At 39.4% G+C, this 14,664-nt stretch overlaps 1 protein-coding gene across 1 annotated transcript in view; it reads left to right on the forward strand.

Moving 5' to 3' along the window:
• LOC114653900 (clavesin-1) overlaps nucleotides 1-14,664 on the forward strand; it is a 182,807-nt gene that overhangs the window by 74,591 nt on the left and 93,552 nt on the right. The gene's annotated exons all lie outside the window — the stretch shown is intronic.

Raw genomic sequence — 14,664 nt, forward strand, 5'->3', positions numbered from 1 at the left:
CAGTGTTCCAGTGTGTGTGTACTATATATATATATATATATATATATATATATAGATATAGAATGGTTGAAAACAGTTTACTGTCAATTAATGCAAAGAGTACGTGACACGTGTTTCGCCCTAATTCTGGGCTCATCAGGCGTACACACTCACTGCATCCCCTCTCGGGAATCGAACGTCAGCACCAGAGGCGAAGCCCCTAACGTTGCGCTATGGCGAGTGGTTCGTTTATTTGACCATATGTAGATCGGGGTAATTACATTCATGGCATTTGTAGTCTGAATCACAATCTGATTGTATGGGTGGTTACCTGGCAAGTAACCACCCATACAATCAGATTGTGATTCAGACTACGAATGCCATGAATGTAATATATATATATATATATATATATATATATATATATATATATATATATATATATATATATATATAGTGGTAAACGGCTGGGGGTGGCACCCAGAAGGACCGTAGGAGGGATTACGCCTCCTCCAGGCCACAAGGGGGTGACCGCCCTGGTGGCTTTGGGGACCACAGGAACTGAGCTTGGATACTCAATCCTATAGGGGCCCATGGTCACCGCCAGGGGGCGCCCCGATGCCTGGAAAGCCCTGGTCCTCAGCACTTCCGGGTGCGCAGCCAGTACTTCCGCCACACTGGGGAGTGCCGGCAGAAGATTATCGGGAGGCACCTGGAGCACATCCGGGTGATTATAATAGGGGCCGCCTCCCTCAATTCAGTGGCTGGAGTCGGAAGAGGAGATGGACAGAGCTTGGTGGAGAGGAGTGGAGGCGGTGAAGAAGGCATTTGGAAAGGTCTGGACCTTGGGGTAATAGTGGGATTGCAAGTGTTTCACTTGTAAATAATAGTTGTAAATAAACATGTGTTGGGTCTATTAACAATGTCTGCCTGTCTGCGTCCGGGCCGCTTACCACTAAATATATATATATATATATTTATATATATATATAATATATATATACAGTATATATATAATAAACACACAGAACCTGTACAGTCAATAGCAGGACAGACCATTCTCATTGCCCCTAAGATCAGTTCAAAGACACAGGGGTCAGAGGATATGCCACACGCACAGGGTGCCAATCAAGAAACAGCAGTCCATTGCAGGGTAAATATACCTGTGAGATTTACTAAACAGTATGGGAAAAAAGGCAACATTTGGAACTAGAGGAGAGGAAAACAGAAAACTCCAGGAGCAAGAAAACTCTGGCAGAATTCATGGTTCTTTGGTATAAATGTGGTTGAAAATATTGTTAGCATAACATACAGACAGATATTCTGTTTTTTTTTAAATATTAAATTAAAATAAAATCTGAGTGGAGCACTTCATAAATGAAGGGTAGTGAAAGCAAAATTAATAAAAGCGAGATTACCCCAAAGCAATCTTTATTTTATGTAGTGCTTTTTTCATACCAAACACCATATTAGATCGACTTTGTCAGGCTTGGTTTGGAGTGTGGATCCAGGAAGGTTATATTTATTTTGTCTGCCTGTAATAGTGGCCTACAACTTTTGTTTGACCCTTCAATAAAAACAGGGTTGAAGTAGGACTTTAAATGTTTAATGATTTGGAGAACTGTTTTCTGAGGATACAGTACTGTACGTCTTTTGGGATATTATGTGCAGCCATTGGCAAGTTGGGAAAAATGACTGTTATTCAGCCAGGGTCTGGAATATTAAAAGGGAAAACAAGAAATATTTAGATGAGATTCAATGAGAAATTTTATTGTTCCTGAAGTAATTGGGCAAAGCCAAAAAAGAGATGGAAAACAAAGTTAAAGATATGAGAGTGGAAAGAGAGGAGCTGACTAAATAAAAACCATGAATGAGTTGGAAAGGCACATCAGTAGTAAGCATAACATGTTCTTGTTTTAAGAGTCAGCAGGCGCATAGTGGGTACATTTAGTCATCCTTAAATGCTAATCATTATTTTTCTTTCATCATGGTATTGTATTGCCACAGGATGGACATTTTCAGGTTGCTGGAAAGCAGTATAAGACCAGAAGATGACACCATTAACCAAAAAACAAGTGGGGTCAGAAAAGATAATCAGGCATTAGAACCAAGAATATAAACCAAAAATCAAAGTCTCCAGTAATTAGCCAGAAGTATTCAAAACTGTACAAACGAAAGCATTTCTCACTAAGATTTTGTTTTAGATTATCTGAAAACTTTGAAGACGATACTCATGCAGTGCCAGGTTAAATATCCACATGCAGATAATATCTCATGCTGTGTCCCCTGACAACAATCTGCAGTGGCCGACTAGGAAAGAAAATGGCATCTTTGTAATTTCAAAATATAGTGAATAAAATAACAAGGTAAAAAGCAAAGTGAATGTAAAAAAATGAAAGTGAAATTGAATTGTATGTTGTTGAATAACAAAATCAAAGTACCAAAAGAAAAATATATTAAGCCTGTGGAAATTTAACAAACTACTCATAATCATAACAGGGTCAAAACCACAAAGAGAACACAAGTCAACCAATTAATTCTTTTTCCTAATATACTAATTTTGTTGGTTGTTTAAGTGCTAAATCTCTCTTAAAGTGTTTTCTTTGTTTAGTCAAACTTTGCTGTATATTCTGCTTTCTTTGTGCAGTGCAATTGTGCCAATATTACAAGCTGCACAAAAATGTACACCACATTGCCTGCTTCACACCTGTCACAACCAAACTGCAGTTAGCACTCACTGAAAAATATAGAAAGTGATCAAAAACCAAAATTCAAATAAAGTACACACAGTACATTATTCAGACTTGTGTTCCTGACAAGCAAAGATGAAAGTTATGCTTGCTGCAGGAGTTGCTTGGCAATATATGAACATTTTTGAAAGCAGAAGCACAACTGAAATGACACCACAGAAAGTCTTTAATGATTTATCAAAACCAGCCCAGGCTTATACAATTACATGACTGTGTATAATTTTTGAATTACTCATTGAGGGTGCCATGGTGGATGGCACTGGTGTCTCATTACACCAGAAGATTTTCAGCCACCATTTATTTAGAGTTTAAGCATGCTCCACACGTCTATATAAGTTTCCTTCAAGCAGTACTCCTTTCCTTCCCTCTCTGAAAGACATGCTCTTATGTTTTTGATTGGTTCCTTTTTTATTTGTTTAAACTTTCTGTTGTTTTTTTAATACACTTTTGTATATTTGTTATGAATTCTGTTTTTGGTTTTGTTTTGTCTTTGTGTAATATTGCAGTTTTCTTTGACATTGTGTTTGTTGATTATTTTGTAATCTTGCATTATATTTGTAATTCATCTAGATTTGTTAGTTGTCTGCTCTGTCTCCTTTATGTAGAGCCAAAAGAGGGGAGTCCACCTGATCATGCAGCTGGGAATGAATGTATGAAATTATATGATTTAATACTGGAAAGCTTTAAAAAAATCAAAAAAGGAGCCAAACCAGAACATCAGATTCCTGTTTGACTTTAATGTCTTGCTTAGATTTACTGGTAATTTTGTTTGGATTCTGTATGGAATTTCTTTGCTTTAAGTTTTGTTTTTAGGCACAACCTGTTATTGCTGATTTTTCCCACCTTCCTTTTTATTTCTTTTGAATAAATTATTTAAGTAGTAAGAAATCTGTTTTTGTCCTTTGAACTGGATTTTTTTTGTTTGTTTTACATGGCACTCCGTCTTCTCCTTAAATAGTGTTTTTGGGCCTGTGCAGGCTGCAAGCCTGTCATTTGAGTTATAGTTAGGTCTTTTCTAATGAGCCCAAATCTGAAATCAAAGCAGGATTGGCTTTATATTTGTGTTCTTTTTGGTGGCAAAGAGCCTCTTTTCAGTCCCCAGGCAGACAATTTTATGCTTGGCCACATAAAGAAATTATTCATGTTGGGCACAAAGCAGAAACTTTGACAATGTGAGGAATGCAGGAAATGTAATGGGCCCAATGCCAGGGGGGCAGCGTTAGGTTCAGTAAGAGCCTCAGGAGCCCAGAGTCCCACTCAAGCATGGACGCTGGCAGCCATAGGGCAATTTGGAATCAGTAATTACTGCCATCTGTGCACATGGATTGGTGGCCGGGTGGTGAAAGCCTTAACATGGGAGCTACAGCATCAATAATCCAGCCTGGCATGATCCCACTGCTGACACCAATGTAACAACCCAATGGCAAGGAAGACTGCTGAATAGACACCAGTAATTGTTAAATGCTTTCTTTAATGTATGTCCTGCTGAATGCTAAATCGCTGTCTCAAACTCCCATTGTATGGCCACAAGAGACACCTCGGCCAGTAATCAAAAGGCTTCAGAAGTGAGCCACTGTCCGGCAGTGCAGTACCAATCATGTAGTCTTTCCTTCACAGACGTTCTTCGAGGTACAGTGGAACCTCATCTCGGAACACGTACAAATTGGTTTAGGACCAAAAAGTTTGCCAAACTTTTGCATCTGTTCACGACCACACACTCGGTATATGAATAAGCCAGTTTCCCTTTTGGTTTGTGCGTGCTGATGATTTCCGCACGTGTTCAGTCTCTCCCTGTACTGTACATTGTTCTAGGTGCATCACACAGAGGGACTCTCCCTCAAAACAGTAACCTCCTCTCAACCCAGCTTCCTCCTGTGGTATAGCGAGTCCACAGCTCCCATCAAAAAGGCCAGTTTTAATAAATAACTAAATAAATAAAGCCGATGCAGGATAGTGAGAGCGAAGGCTCCTGTGCATCTGAGAGAGAGAGAGAGAGAGAGAGAGAGAGAGAGAGAGAGAGAGAGAGAGAGCAGGCTTGCGTACTGATGAGAGAGAGAGAGCGCGTGCAGCTGAGCAGGGAGCCTGGGTGTTTGTGTCAGTGTTATTCAATGTTTTTACATTAGTTTACTATTGCACTGTGCATTCTATGAAATAATGAACTATTTTTGTGCTTAAAAATCTTTAAAGAAAATATACTTACATACAGTTCGTACGGTCTGGAACGGATTAATTGTATTTACATCCAATACTATGGGGGAAATTACTTTGGGTCACGACCAAATCGGGTTACGACCAGAGTTTTGGAACGAATTATGGTCATGAACCGAGGTTCCACTGTAGTCTCTAAGTAGCTGTCCTGGTCCCGTTTTATGTCACTCATTGGTCACAGCTCCCAGTCCCAGCCCACTCACCCAGCTGCTACATGGACCTTACCTGTGTGATTTCCTCAGAGGTCTGGCATTACAGTAGTTTTGGTTTGAGTTAAAGGTAGGCCTTTTCTAATGAGGTCAATACAGTGGGCCCAGACTTGAAATCAGAGCAGGACTGGCTTTTTTATTGTGTCCCTTTTAAGGCCTGATCACCTTTTCTTACTTTGTTGTGGCAGGAATCAAAACACATAGAAGGTAATTCGTCACTGGCCTTGTCAGAGTGAGTGTGGATGAGTGCATAAGTGAGATAATCCTGACCATGGATCACTCCTCCCTTGTGTCGAATGTGTTGCAGAATTGCAGTTAGTGTGTTCACAAAATCATAGATAGATGAATGAAAGTATTTATGGGGAGTTTAGAAGCACCCAGTGAAGCCTGCACAATGGTTCCAGTCAAACTACATGTTCCATTTAAAAAAATACAAAAGTATTATTGCTGTACAACTACTTCTTTATTGCTACTTCTACTCAGCATTTGTAAATAGCATTTTGTGGATCTGCTCAGATTATAGTAAATGGTTCTAAATAATAGGTGTTCTTATTGCTTAACGTAGATGGTGACATTGTTAAAACTAACATTAATCAGTTTGCCTTTTTGCTGTGAATACAGAAAATGTTAAATACTCTTACAGCTGCAGGTGCCACTGCTTACTGTTAAGTGGCGTGTTTACTGTTAATGAGAAGTAAAAAGACCTCAGGGAAATGCAATTAAGGCAAGGCTTTTCTAAATAACCTATAGAGGGTATTTACATTGAATAATACATAAACCAGTTAAAAACAAACTAAGTAAGTAAATATTCTCCCAAGAAGGAGTTTTGTCTCAGGAGGTCATATGAAACTATGAAGAGGTAACTCACTGAACAAGTTGTATGAAACAGGGCACTATCAAAATGGTGGCTGGCAAAGGGGAGTCCTATCAGAAACCTCCAGAAATGGGAGAGACTTACACAGGAAGAAAGACAGCAAGCAGGCTGGCACATGCATTTAAGCAGGCAGAAGTGGGTGGCAGCTTTAACATACTGTTTTAGGCATACTGGCACAAAAAGGTATTACTGTAACTTTCAGAATCCCTATTTGCGGGCTTTGGCTACAGCAAATGCAGCCACTATGTCCTTCAGGTCCAAAGACTCTCAAACACTATGCCGTAATGAAACTATAGGTAGGGCTGAAAACCTCTCAAGTCAGATCTAATCAGTTTTAAATATGAAAACCTTCTCTCACCAGTGGCAACAGTGGTAGGAAGAGTCAGGACTGCTGAGGAACTAAATTTTGACTTCTTAGAGCCCTGTCCCACTAATAACCACTCAACCCACTCAACCTGTGTTGCTGCTTATACTGGCCTTTCAATGACTATAGTGGGCCTTGGAGAGACAGAAGCTGAATCAGAAATATCTGAATAGTCTAAACAAAACAGGTCAATCCATAGTTTGCATGTACATCTAAACATGTAAACCTCTTCATGTTTTATGAAAGCGAAACTGATTACACTTGACTTTGATTAATTAATTAAATTATTAATTTAATTTTAATAATTCATTATTAATTAATTAAATTATTAATTAAATTAAAATAAATAATTAATTTAATGTAATTGTTTGTATGAAAATGTGCTGTATAAATAAATGTTGTTTACAGAAAAAGTTGAATGTCTAGGTTAGCAAAAATATTGCAAAGAGGAAATTTCAGAATATTAAAAATGGGCCTTCTTCAGGGAACAACTAATAGGTTACAACCTACAGACTATTCTGTAAAAATGTAAGTAAATTAAGCCTTGCAAGCTGAAGCAAACAATTTGTACAGGTGTTCCAACCTCTGTTCATTACTTAAAAACCCTCTGTCCATCTTAAAGCACTTATCCCTGAGAGACACCAATCTCAACATCACCCAGTTCTCATTAGGTTCCTTGCACCATAACCCTCTGTTTTCTCTGTTTTAGCCAATTCTGCACTCATCTACACGCCATACCCTGAACACCGCCTTCTCTTAGTCTGACACAGAAATTCTCATGAGGGGCCTTATCAAATGAAAAGTTCCATTACTGCGTCATCTTTTGTTTATCTCTTTCTCTCTCTCTATACATATATATACTGTGATGGACGGCAGGCATTTCAGCCTGGCCGGGACGTCCCTCATCAGAGAAAAGGAAGACAAGCAGCCTTTTCAGGACACTACATCCCTCTGGACGCTAGATGGCAGCTTTCATGGACGGAAATGGTTCCCCGGATTCCCTCAGGGCAACATGGGAGATGGAGTCCGTTTCTTCAGCCCTGTTGGATGCCGTGGGTGCTGCCAGGGGGAGCTCACCAAGAACCCGGGGACTATTACTGTTATGCTAACCTGGAAGTACTTCGGGGTCACGAGGACGGAAGCCTGCAGTACTTCCGGGACACTTGAAGAAGGATGATGTGGCGTTTGACCCGGAGAAGGAACACTTCTGGGTCATGGACTATAAAAGGACTCTGGGAATACCAACAGATCGAGCTGTAGTTGGGTGGGAGTGTGACGGAGCTTCTGGGGGGTGGAGGATTATTGTTATTATTATTAATTATTATTTATTGATTATTATTAGAAGAATTGTGGAGTGTGCGGTGCTTTGTGCACTATAACTGAAGAATTATTATTAAAGAATCTTCTTGGTGCTTTTAAAGTGTGTTCTGGACGTCTGTCTGGTGGGTTCAAAGGGGCAACAGCGACCCCTAGCGTCCACAATACACATATATACTGTATGTATGTATATATATATATATATATATATATATATATATATATATATATATATATATATATATATATATATATATACAGTGGTACTTCTGGTCACGACCGTAATTTGTTCCAAAACTCTGGACGTGACCTGATTTGGTTGCAACCCGAACGTAATTTCCCCATAAGATTGTATGTAAATACAATTAATCCGTTCCAGACCGTACGAACTGAATGTAAATATATATATTTTTTAAGCACAAAAATAGTTAATTATACCATAGAATGCACAGTGTAATAGTAAACTAAATGTAAAAACATTGAATAACCTGAGAAAACCTTGAACAACAGAGAAAACTAACATTGTAAGACTTCGCGCAAGACCCTTACGAACCGCTCGCTGTAAACGCTTTTTTTATGAGTTTTAAGCACAGGGAAAAAAAATTAAATGCCTCTTCACTTGCGAAACTTTTCAAACCATCCTCTACTGGATTTAAATTCCTCACCTTCGCCACTCGAAGAAGGATTTTTTTTCAGCAAATCGACATGAATTTTTCTGGCTTTCGCTCATATGATCGGCTCGCTTATGCTATCCCCTGTAAGTTGCTTCTCGTTCAACCACTCTAGCAACAGTTTTTCCACCTCTTCCACCACTTGAGGCCTCTGCTTGATTAACATTATAACTCCTTTTGCAACATCAGTTGCTTTGTTAGGCCCTGTATACGCAAACAAAAGAAAATGGCAAACGGAGAATGGGAAATCATTGGCACGTATGAACACGCGGAGGGAAACTGGCTGCCAGTGTTTTTGTTCACCACCAGAGCGTGTTGTCGTGAACAGATGCAAACTTTTTGATCGTAACCCGATTTGTACGTGTTCGGAAATGTTCATGACCAGAGGTTCTACTGTATTAAATAAATAATAATGATAATAATAATACGTTTTTACAACAATCAATTTTTAGAAAAGCCTGTACCTGTAAGAGAAGCGGTTCTGTGAGCATTACATACTGACAAATGTACAAAATCATTTTCTGTTTTAATAGCTTGACGTAAATGTAGTATTGTGACATTTGCAGAGTACAGTGAAGATCTTCAGCTAACGTTAAACATATTACCTCTCTCTGGTGCCATTATAAACAAAAATGTTTTCAAATATGTACTGTAGCTCCCTTTTATAGAACCATAGCTTAAACTTAATGTAAGTTGACCTGTGTGGATGCGGAGCATTCTTTTTGCAAAGACAGTGTATTTAAAATAAATGTCTACCACTACTGAAGTCAGCCAGGCTTTAATTGATTTCAAGTGGTACAAAGCAGAATTCAGAAATTATGTGTGCAAGTCTGTGATTTATTTCATATGCAAGAGAGACACTTTCATGTCCTGCGAGACGGTCAAGTACTGTAGTCTCATACCTACAACCTTTGAAAGCAAGTCCCATGATACACATGCAGAGCAGGTTAGAGATAATGGAAACAGGAAAATTCAAAAGTCTCAAGAAAATTAGAGTAAACCTCACATTAGTGCTAACAAACGGAAAATATTATTACTCTGTGAAATAACGGAACAGCGGAAAGAGATCGAATAGTGTTTGAGGATTTCTGGGGGAGGACCGATACAAGGCAGTGACTTTAAAATGTTCAAAGCGCCGCATGAAATGCAGATCACATGGCACAGCAGCAGCAGCAAGCCAGCAGCTGATCAAGCAAAGAGGAGGTAAAAAAAAAGGAATTTATTTCCCATTGTATCACCATTTAAGAAGGGTTTCAGAGTAGCAGCCGTATCTCCTTGGGGTGCGTTCAGCCCCCCTCTTCGCAATGGCGCATAGCGCTTTGCATGGAAAAGGGGTTGGTGAGCAAAGCAAGCAGGGGGTGAAGCGCCGTAGTATATTTAAAATAAATGTCTACCAATACTGAAGTCAGCCAGGCTTTAATTGATTTCAAGTGGTACAAACCAGAATTCAGAAATGATGTGTACAAGTCTGTGTTTTTTTTCATATGTAGATGAACTGTATATTGTAACTTGTGTCTTGGGCAGTACAGGACAGTGTCAGCCCTCAACCCATTCCTGTAGCTGTAGGGAATCTCATAACGAAAATCCTCTTGGCTTTGAGAAAAAAATGCTATTAATCTCTCTTGGAACCCACATCTGCCACACATACTTTACATGTTGCTAGGCAACTAGAAGCCACAGAATCACACTACAACTTTCAAATAACACCAAGAGCACTTGAGTGGAGCTTTCTGTCACACTGACTGTCACTGTTGCTGGTTTCTCTTAGTCAAGACAATGATGTTGTAGTGGAGGACTGTTGAAAATGCAAAAGCAAACAACATACTAGAAATGAATATTGCAGCATAAATGTAATACATGGAAGGTATGTAAAGAACATTTGTTGCTTCTACAGATAAATGATTATAAAGTAAACACATTAAACAAAAATGAATTAGAAAACACACTCTGACCTTTTTAATCACATCTGTGATTGATGCTTACTAGTCTTTTGAGGAAACAGTGACAGTATAACATTGCAACATCATGAGAAACAGGATGTATTTTGATGTGGTCATACATTTTTCATACATCTGTGCAGTGCATCTGATTTAGTAATTAAGTGTAGCTGATCTAAAAATAAATCCGCAATGTCATCCCTACTTGTTTACAAGACCTCAGAGTCCTTTAGAGTTGCTTATAGTGGAATGGAATTAAGAGTATTATAAAGCAGGAAAGGAAGTGGAGCAGGATAAGGACATAACACAAGTGTGAGAAAGGTCATCTAAGAGCAGGCAGAGGAAAGAAAGAGAAGCAGAAAATAAAAACGCAGCAAGTAACTGACAAACGTGAAGTGCTGTGAGAAGTTAAGAAAAATGACACCTTTTACTGGCTAACTAGAAAGATTACAATATGCAGGCTTTGGAGGCAACTCAGGCCCCTTCTTCAGGCAAGATGTCGACGTGAAGTGTGAAAGACTATGGGCTTGAAAAGGGGAGGTGGTTTTCTAGAATAATCCTTCAAGGTGTTTTCAATCCCAATAAAGAGACCCCGCCCTCATCGAGTTGAAAAATAAACAAACAATAAGCAATCCATTCATCAATTGTTGTGTTACTGAGTATAGCTAATACAATGCACAGTTAGAAGGAAAGCTAACAGAGGCCATTCCAGGAACACCAGGCGTTAGGCAGTCCATCACTGGGCAATCTCACACATCCAGATGCCCTCACAATGTGTGTACTTACCTTTACGCTTGCTTGACTCACGTAGTAAGTCTGCTGTAATAGTAGTAGTAGGTAGGAAGCCTTTATTGTCATTGTACCAGTACAATGAAATTGTAAAAGCTACATTTATAAACGGTACAACTACAACAAACAATGACTAACAAATACAGTAAAACCTTGATTATCCGTCATTCGATTAACTGTAAGTCTCCATTAATATGCCAGCGCCCACTTATTACTGTGCTACTGCTGTCGTGCAGTATTTGAACATTGGAATAACTCTCTCTTGTGCTAGCGTGTAGTGTTCTTCCCCAGCACCACAGTGTCAGTTACGTACCTTCAGTTTTAATAGCATTTTGTAGTTTTTCTCTTTGTTGTTATAATTAATCTACTATACATTGTTATGGCCAATAAACATATGCATGTGGAATTGGAATTGTCACAAAATACTGAAATTTTTAAACATTTATTAAACGACGAAAGTGCTTCGGGTATTTCTTCAATTTACAGAGTAGGAAGAACAACAGTGAATGATATAAAGCGTAATGCCAACAAAATGGAAACCCCCACTGTATTAATGCTAGCGTTCTTCTGCATTTTAATTTTCTTTTTAAATTCTGTTATGTTTTGTTAACATATTGTGATGTGCAGGCAGCTTGTGATGCGCTGTACGGGAGCAGAAAGGGTGGAATGAATGCTGTAAGTGATGGGACTGGGTGAAGAGCTTCTGTTCTGTAAGGGGCGGACACATCGTTTAGGAGATGAGTGACAGGAGAAATTAGGAGAAAAAGCAGGGTGCAGCGAAAGGAAGTTTTAAGTAGGGAGTCAGGAGACAATAAGCAGGAGTGTTTGTGGTATTGAGGAACAAAGAATGTAAGTGGCAGGAGATAAACTGATTGGTATGGAAAGCTTTCTTTTATTATTTTGGAGGTGTGCTCCATAACCCAGATAACAGCGTATAAGACAGAACACCATTTGTTAACGGAACGAAGTAAAACGCAGAAAACTCAAGTACCTTTGAGCTGTATTTGCTTTATTACACAGGTCATTAGAATATTATATAAATTAATTAATTTTGCTAATACTATTATATTTTGTTAAAATATTTTTGTTTTGTAAGTAAATATGACTATTCGCTAATCTAATGTACTGTATATCATTTTTAAAGTAGTTGTTCTGTTATCCGTCTTTTCTCTTATTCGTCACAGCCTCGGTCCCAACCCCTGAGGATAATCGAGGTTTTACTGCAATATAAAAAGCACACATCCTATGACAAATAAATACATATCATAAATAAATAAGTGACGGAATTTATTATCCAGTAAAGTAACCATCATATATACAGAAAAAAAAATCCTAACAATTTTATGAGATTTTAGAATTTTAAATTCTGATGGCCCAAGGAATAAAAATTATCTGCAGATCTTTTTGTTATACTTTTAATGCTCTTGTACCCCCTGCCAAAGGGCTAAAGTGCGAACAGTGAGTGGCCTGAATGAGAAGGGTGTTTAATGATTTTCCTGGTTCTGCGAGGCATTGGGGACTGGAGATATCTTCCATTGAGGGCAGAGAGTAGCCAATAATTTTCTCTGTTGCGGATATTAACCTCTGCAGAGCATTTCTGTCTGCTGCTGTACAGCCAGAACACCATGTTGAGATACAATATGCTAAAACACTCTCAGTGGATGAGCGGTAGAAGGTCAACAGCAGCTTCCCCTTCAGTTCCACTTTCCAGAGAAGACTCAGGTAATGCAGTCGCTGGTGGGACTTTTTGACCACCACCAGAGTGTTTGCAGGTCATCAGAAATGTAAATTCCCAGGAACTTAAAGGAGGTGATCCACTTCACTAGGTCCCCATTGATGTATAGAGGGGCTGACTCTGCTCTATGCCTCCTGAAGTCAATGACAGTCTCTTTAATTTTGTTGGTGTTGAGTGAGAGATTGATCCTGGAGCACAACACTGACAGCTTATATACCTCATCCCTGTATGCTGACTCTTTGTCACCAGTTATTAGACCTATCACTGTGGAGTTATCAGAGAACTTGATGATAGTGTTGCTGGAGTAATTAGATGCACAGTCATAAGTGTACAGGACATAAAGAAGTGGGCTCGGTACACAGCCCTGAGGGGAGCTGGTGCTAAATGTGAAGGTGGAGGATCTTGGAGGCCAATTCTAACAGTTTGTGGGAGGCCACAGAGGAAATCCTTTATCCAAGGATGGAGAAAATTTCAGGTTAAACAGCTTATCGATTAATTTGCTAGGGAAGATTGTATTAAATACCAAGTTATAATTGACAAATAGCATCCTTACATAGGTCCCCGAGTGCTCCAGATGGCTCATCACTGTATGGAGGGCTGTATTGATGGCGTCTTCTGTGCATCTATTTGATCTATAAGCAAACTGGTGAGGGTCAAAGGTGAGAGGGAGCTTGGCTTTAATGTGCTGAGCAATAAGTCTTTCAAAACATTTCATGACTGTTGACGTCAAAGCAATTGGTCTATAGTCATTAAGGTTATTGATAACTGACATTTTAAGGACAGGGCTGATAATAGCCAACTTAAGACAGGGGGAATGGTGGCCTGCATCAGTGACAGATTAAATAACTTAGTAAATAAGGACTTCTACCAACTGGTCTGCACAAGCTTTAAGTACTATGCCACGTACTATGCCAAATATGCCGTCTGGTCCAGCAGCTTTCCTTGGATGCACTGTCTTGAGCACCCGTCTCACTTGAAATTCATTAAAAGGCAGCATGTCGCAGCTGGGAGTAGGTGGGGATAGAGTGTCTGTGTGAAACTACTTTGCCTCAAAGTGGGCAAAAAAAAGATTTCCTCTGTCAATGAGGCAACATGTGTACTGCATTTGTTGTTGATGATTTGTTGTAATCTCTGCCTCACCTTCCATGGGTTATTATCTGTCAGATGGACCTCTACATTACTCTTCTAGGTCAACTTAGCAGTTTTGATACCTCTCCTCAGATTTGCTCTTGCTGCACTGTACTGGGCCCTGTCCCTTGACACGAAGGCAATGTCTTGGGTTCTCAACAGAGAGTGAGCTTCACTGGTCACCCACGGTTTTTGGTTGGGGTATACCCATATGTGTTTATCCATTGTAACCATATCAATGTAGAACTTAGTATAGCCTAGTACAGCTTCTGTGTGTGACACTGAGTCTAATTGATCAATTATGGACCATTCTGTTTTTTCAAAACAGTTCTACAGCTGCGAGAGGGCTCCCTCAGGCCAGGTTTTGATAGTTTTTATGATTGGCTTGATTTTTCTCTGGAGGGGAGTGTATGCTGGGATGAGGAGCAGTGAGAGATGGCCAGACAAGCCCAGATGAGGGAGAGGTAGGGCTCTGTAAGCATGTTTTAGGTTAGAATAAACACGGTCCAGTGTGTTCTTCCTCCTGGTGGAGCACTGTACATATTGCAAATGTTTGGGGAGTACAGTCTTTAGGCTTGCTTGAATAAAATCACCAGCCACAATGTGTACACCGTCAGGATAATCCTGTTGATGTTTGGGATCATATCATGTTGGCAGGCGAGAGTTGAGCTAATGTTTGCATTAGGAGGGATATAAGCAGCAA

Source organism: Erpetoichthys calabaricus, chromosome 6 (genome assembly GCF_900747795.2).
Source record: "Erpetoichthys calabaricus chromosome 6, fErpCal1.3, whole genome shotgun sequence".
Taxonomy (NCBI): Eukaryota; Metazoa; Chordata; class Cladistia; order Polypteriformes; family Polypteridae; genus Erpetoichthys; species Erpetoichthys calabaricus.